Source organism: Jaculus jaculus, chromosome 15 (genome assembly GCF_020740685.1).
Source record: "Jaculus jaculus isolate mJacJac1 chromosome 15, mJacJac1.mat.Y.cur, whole genome shotgun sequence".
Taxonomy (NCBI): Eukaryota; Metazoa; Chordata; class Mammalia; order Rodentia; family Dipodidae; genus Jaculus; species Jaculus jaculus.
In genome coordinates this window covers 34395901-34403173 of record NC_059116.1, presented here as the reverse complement: position 1 = coordinate 34403173, position 7273 = coordinate 34395901, and positions in this window count along the sequence as shown.

Genomic DNA, 7273 nt, shown 5'->3' with positions numbered 1-7273 from the left:
TGCTGAGACCGCTATAGCGCAGGCGCAGTCTGAGTCGCGGGACGCGCGCTTCATACGTCACAGCGCGGGGCGTGGGTAGGTATCGGGGCGGGACCGATTTGCGACGGAGCGGGGGCGTGGCCGAGAGCTGAGCGCAACACTTTGCGGCACCACGGGGGCGGGGAATACAGAAGGGCGCGCCGTTTTGCGACAGCTCAGGGGAGCGCTGCTCTACGGCCACCAGGCTTTACGACCGCGCAGGAACCACCCGAGAACTAAGGAGGCGCGAGGCCGCGGGAGCGCGCGCTAGTTTGGGCGGTGCCAAGCGGCCGTCCCATCCTGACGGGGGCGGGGTTTCAGGAGGCCTCCAGGCTCCACCCCTCTGTCACCATGGAGACGCGTGGCTGGTCGCCCCGGCGCCACTCCGCCGCCTTGCTTGTGACGTCACGATCTCGCCACCTGACGTCACGACGGGCGGTGCCGCAGGGTGTGGTTTCGTGTTGAGGAGGAGGGGGCGACGCTGGGCCCGGAAGTTGCTTCCGTGAAAGTAAAAAGTAGTGGAATAGTGGTCAGCAAAGGAAAAAGTACAGATTTATGATATGTAAAGAAAAACTTAAAAACAAGAAAAATAGCTAGGCGTGATGGCGCACGCCGATAATCCTAGCACTTGGGAGGCAGAGGTAGGAGGATCACCGTGAATTCCAGTCCACCCTGAGACTACATAGCCTGGCTAGAAAGAGACCCTACCTCGGGGGAAAAAGAAAAAAGAAAAAGAAAAAGTAGCCTGGCGTGGTGGCACACACCTTTAATCCCAGCACTCAGGAAGCAGAGGTAGAATCGTCGTGAACTCGAGGTCAGCCTGGAACTACAAAGTGAATTCCAAGTCACCCTCCCCTCCCCCCCCAAAAAAGAGACACTAATAAATACTAAACGAATCAACAACAAAGAATTTTGTTGTTTTCAAGGTAGGGTCTTGCTGTAGCTCAGCCAACCTCCAACCCACTTGCTCCTCCTACCTCAGCTTCCGGAGTGCTGGGATTACTGGTGTGTAATCCCACACCAGGCACCTCTGGTTTTTCTTAGGCATGCTGACAAGGGCCAGAGGAGAGGGTTCATGCAAGTGACCCAGCGTCTCTGGAGACCCCATCCTGTAGCGGGTCTCTTAGGTACCAGACTGTACCCAGCTGACAATCAATTTGTGCACCTTCCAGAGTGCTTTCTCATGCCCTTGTGGTATGCTGTCTCCTGAGGCAGAGACTTGAGAAACAGGTGAGGCCTGTGGGCTTCTTTTTCCCGTGTCACAAGCTGACTGCTCAGTCCTAGGGAGAGCGGGACGCTATGATTTCAAATGTTCTCGAAGGCAGTGTGCCTAAGGAAGATTCCATTGGCCAGATGGGCTCTAAAGGCTGAAAGCCAAAAGTGATCAGCTTGGTTAGGGGTTAGATACACACCGTCCAGCAGGAACATCCACCACATAGGGCGGCAAAGAAGGAACAGGAGCTGACCTGGTGACACAAAACTTTAATCCCAGCACTGGAGAAGTAGAGGTAGGGGGATCACAATGAGTTCAAGGCCAACCTGCAACTGAAGAGTGAATTTCAGGTCAGTTTAGGCTAGAATAAGATCCTACCTTGAAAACAAAACAAAACAAAACACCACCACCAAGGTCAAGGGGCAATTTACCTTTGCATCTCTGGCCAAGGGTATTACATCTTGTGGGTGCATCTCCATCCAGGAGAGAGGTACACAGGGTACACACACAAAATTATGAAACTAGCTGGAGGTGGTGGCAGCGTACAACTTTAATCCCAGCGCTTGGGAGGCAGAGGTAAGAGGATCATTGTGAGTTCAAGGCCACCCTGACACTACATAGTGAATTCCAGGTCAGCCTGAGCTAGAGTGAGACCCTACCTCAATAAAGAAAAAACAGCCGGGTGTGGTGGTGCACGCCTTTAATCCCAGCACTGGGGAGGCAGAGGTAGGAGGATCACCATGAGTTCAAGGCCACCCTGAGACTACATAGTGAATTCCAGGTCAGCCTGAGCCAGAGTGAGACCCTACCTCGAAAAACCAAAAAAAAAAAAAAAAAAGAAAAAAAGAAAAAACAGTACCAGGTGTGGTGGCGCACACCTTTAATCCTAGCACTTGGGAGGTAGAGGTAGGAGGATTTACATGAGTTCAAGGCCACCAAAAAAAGGGGCTGAAGAGATGGCTTAGTGGTTAAGACGCATGCCTGCAAAGCCTAAGGATCCAGGTTCGATTCTCCAGGTCCCACTTAAGCCAAATGCACAAAGTGGCACCTACATCTAGAGTTTGTTTGCAGTGGCTGGAGCCCTGGGGCACCCATTCTCTCTCCCTCTCTCTAATAAATTTTAAAAAAAATTAATTAAAAAAAAACAGGGGCTGGAGAGATGGCTTAGCCGTTAAGCGCTTGCCTGTGAAGCCTAAGGACCCCGGTTCGAGGCTCGGTTCCCCAGGTCCCACGTTAGCTAGATGCACAAGGGGACGCACGTGTCTGGAGTTCGTTTGCAGAGGCTGGAAGCCCTGGCGTGCCCATTCTCTCTCTCTCTCTCTATCTGTCTTTCTCTCTGTGTCTGTCGCTCTCAAATAAAAAAAAATAAAAAAAAAAAAAAACCAGTGCCAGGCATGGTGGCACACGCCTTTATTCCCAGTGCTTGGGAGGCAGAGGTAGAAGGATTGCCATTTGTCGTGAGTTCAAGGCCACCCTGAGACTACATAGTAAATTCCATGTCAGCCTGGGCCAGAGTGAGACCCTACTTGGAAAAAATTTTTTTTTAATTTATTTGCAATCAGAGAGGGGAGAGAGAATATGGGTGCACCAAGCCCCCCTCCTGCTGCAAATGTACTAGAGACACATATGCCACTTTGTGCACATCTCTACATGGGTACTGGGGAACTAAATCCAGGCCAGCAGGCTTTGCAAGTGAGTTCAAGGTCATCCTGAGACTACATAGTGAGCTACAGGTCAGCCTAGACAAGAGAGAAACCCTATTTTGAAAAACCAAAATATATATATATATATTTGAGAGGGTGGGGAATATAGGTATAGAGAAACAAAGTATAAGCATGCAGGGGCTCCAGCCACTGCAAATGCACAGACATACGCACCACTCTGTATATTTGACCTATGTGGGTGCTGGGAAATTGAACTTAGTCCAGTAGTCCAGTAGGCTTTGCAAGCAAGTGCCTTAACTGCTGATCCATTCCCCCAGATTCCATTTATTAATTTTTAAAAATATCTCTGGCTGGAAAGATGGTTTATCAGTTAAGGTGCTTGTCTGTGAAACTTAAGGACCCAAATTCAATCTCTCTCCAGATCCCACATAAGCCAGATGCACAAAGGTGAGGCAAGCAAAAGATTGTACATTTCCCCTAGGTGGTGCAAACATCTGGAGTTCAATTTTAGTGGTTGAGGCCCTGGCACACCAATTCTCTCTCTAACAAACAAAAAAATGTTTGGGGGCTGGAGAGGTGGATTAGTGGTTAAGGCACATGCCTGCAAAGCCTAAAGACCTAGGTTTGATTCTCCAGGTCCCACATAAGCCAGATGCACATGGTGGCACATGTGCCTGGAGTTCATTTGCATTGGATGGAGGCCCTGGTGTACCCACTGTCACTCTCTCTCTCCCCCACCCCTCTCTCTGTCTCAAATAAAGAAATAAAAAACAATGCCGGGCATGGTGGCACATGCCTTTAATCCCAGCACTTGGGAGGCAGAGGTAGGAGGATCGCCATGAGTTCAAGGCCACCCTGAGACTACAGAGTTAATACCAGGTCAGCCTGGACCAGAGTGAGACCCTACCTCGAAAAACCAAAAAAAAATCTTAGAAAAAATCTAGAAAGAAAGAAGGAAGGAAAGAAAGAAAAGGAATTTGCTAAAAAATATTTTTATTGCATGAAACAGATGGCTTAGCAGTTAAAGCACTTGCCTGCAAAGCCTAATGACCCATGTTCAACTCTTCAGATCTCACATAAGCCAGATACATAAGGTGACAGAAGCATGCAAACTTGCACATACACACAAGGTGTTACACACATTTGGAGTTCAATTACAGAGGCTAGAGGACGTGGTGCACCAATTTTCTCCCTCCCTCCCTTCCTCTCTCTCTCTCTCTCTCTCTATGTCTCTCTCTCTCTCTCTCTCTCACACACACACACACATGGCCAGTCTGTTGGGCTTGCCTCAAAATTTTTTTAAAATTTATTTGCAAGCAGAGAGACAGAAAAGAGACAGAGAGGGGCTGGAGAGATGGCTTAGTGGTTAAGGTGCTTGCCTGCAAAGCTAAAGGATCAAGGTTCAATTCCCCAGGACCCACATAAGCCAGATGCACAGGGAAGGGGGTTCATACATCTGGAATTCATTTGCAGTAGTTAGAGGCCCTGGATCACCCATTCTCTCTCTCTCTCCCTCCCACTCTCTCTCTCTACCTGCCTATTTCTCTGTCTCTCTCTCAAATAAGAAAAATAAAATATTAAAGAAGAAAGAAAGAAAAAAGACAGAGAGAATAGTATAGGCATGCCAGGCCCTCCAGCCCCTGCAAATGGACTCCTGATACATGTGCCACCTTGTGCATCTGGCTCTATGTTGGTACTGGGGAATTTAACTAGGGCTTCCAAGTAAGGTTCTGCAAGCAAGTCCCTTAACCTCTGAGCCATCTCTCCAACCCCTGCTTTATTGTTTTGGATTTATAACTTTTTTCATTTTTCAAGGTAGGATCTCACTGTCGTTCAGACTGACCTGGAATTCACTATATAGTCTCATGGTGGCCTTGAACTCACAGCGATCCTCCTACCTCTACCTCCCAAGTGCTGGAATTAAAGGCATGTGCCACCAAGCCCAGCTTTTATTTTTTAATATTTTATTTTTATTTATTTTTTCTTTAGGGACTGAACTTAGGGCTTCATGTCTACCACCAAGCTATAAGGCCAGCCCTATGTGTTTTTTGATTTTTTAAAAATATTTATTTAATATCAGTTTTTTTTTCTTTTTTCTTTTTCTTTTTGTTTTTTGAGGTAGGGTCTCACTCTAGCCCAGGCTGACCTGGAATTCACTATGGAATCTCAGGGTGGCCTTGAATTTATGGTGATCCTCCTACCTCTGCCTCCCAAGTGCTGAGATTAAAGGTGAGTGCTGAGATTAAAGGCGTGTGCCACCACACCCAGCTATTTTATGTTCCTTATTTGAGAAAGAAGCAGACAGACAGAAAGAGAGAATGGGCACAGTAGAGCTTTCAGCTGCTGTAAACTAACTCCAGACATATATACCACCTTGTGCATCTGGCTTATGTGGGTCCTGGGCCTTGAACCTGGGTCCTTTGGCTTTGCAGACAAGCGCCTTAACTGCTAAGCCACCTCTCCAGCTCTATTTGTTTGTTTATTTAGAGAGAGAGCATGCATACCAGGGCCTTTAGCCACTACAAATGAACTCCCGATGCATACACCACCATGTGCATTTGGCTTACGTGGGTTCTGGGGAATGGAACCTAGGTCCTTAAACTTTGCAGACAAGTGCCTTAACCTTTAAGCCATCTCTCCAGTGGATTTATTAATTTGTGAGAGAGGGTGTCATCTAACCCAGGCTGGCTTGAACTCACTATGTACCTGAGGATGACCTTGTATTTCTGATCCTCCTAGTTCCACCTGCCCAGTACTGGGATGACAGGCTGTGGGTGTGTATTGTACAGAGGGGTGCATGGGTAAATTTGGAAAGGTTACTAGAAATAACTTTGACTGGCCTGGGGGAGATATGGCTTCCTTTAGGTTCTGGCTGTTTCATGGAAAAGCTGAGACCCTCTGTGGTGGTTTGATTCAGGTGTTCCCCATAAACTTAAGTGTTGTGAATGCTAGCTCCCCAGCTGATGGATATTTGGGAATTAATGCCTCCTGGAGGGAGTGTATTGTTGGGGACGGGCTTATGGGCTTTATAGCCAGTTTCCCCATGCCAGTGTTTGGCACACCCTCCTGTTGCTGTGGTCCATCTTATGTTGGCCAGGGGGTCATGTCCACCTTCTGCTCATGCCATCATTTTCCCCTGCCATCGTGAAGCTTCCCCTCGAGCCTGTAAGCCAGAATAAATCTCTTTTTCCCAGAAGCTACTCTTGGTTGGGTGATTTCTACCAGCAATGCAACCTGGACTGCAACACCCTCCTTGTGGACCACATGCCTGGCTCAGCTCCAGACTTGTTTGTTGGTATCTCCCTGGGGTGCTCCTCTTGATGGGCATTCTGCCTCTGGTGCCCCAAATATGGCCCACATCCTATGTTTTACCAAGGTGCAGATGGATGGAGACCCCACAGTCTCATCTGCATGACCGAGGCCACAGGAAATCAGGTGTCTGGTAGAACCCTTCATGGGAACAGCTAGGTGGCCAGTGGAGGGACCAGTGGTGGTGGCCTCATATAAGAGTGGTGTTTTGCTGAATCACCATGAATTCAAGGCCACCCTGAGACTACATAGGGAATGGAATTCCAGGTCAGCCTAAGCTAGAGTGAGATGCTACCTCAAAAAAAAAAAAAAAAAAAAAAAAAGTGGCATCTTCTCAGGTGTGATTACAGAAGAGGGAGGGGCCCAACTCCAGAAGAATGGTGCTGAGGCATGGTCAGCTCAAGGTCTCAGACTTGGGGCAGAGGGTCTCAGATTTGGAGATCCTGGGAGACAATTGCTGTCACCTTTGGGCAGTACAGCCAAAGTTCAGGTCCTGGGTCCTAAGGGCTAGCAGACAAGTGTTATAGAGTACTGTCCTTTGAGCATAAACACAGGCCGCCTTCCTGAGAGCAGCTGTCACCACTTGCTCTCCATAAGTGCTGCAATAAACTCACTGGTTCCCCAAATTGGACTTGGATGGACTCATACCTTGGTTTATCATTGCTACCCTACCTGGGGGGTGGGATGGAAGATGCTTGTTCATGTTTCCATATGGAAAGTTCACCCAACAACTAGTCAGCTGACCTTGGGCAGGGTGCTCCCCCCATCAGTCATGGGTTCACCTGGCCAGCTGGTTTGCAAGCCTGGGACAGGTAATCTGTTTCTGGTCTGGGGAGGAGAGGACAAAGTGATTGCAGAGCTGGCATGGCAGTACATGCCAGCCATCCCAGCAGACTCTGGAGGTAGAGGTAGGAGGATCAGTTAAAGGCCAGCCTGGGCTAGTGAGACCTTCCCTCCAGAAACACACCACACCACCAAGAACTACATGAAGGAAATGTGTGATGAGAACTTTCACATCTGCTGCACCCTGGGATAACTTTGCAGGAAGATCCCTGGGGGCAAAACAGTC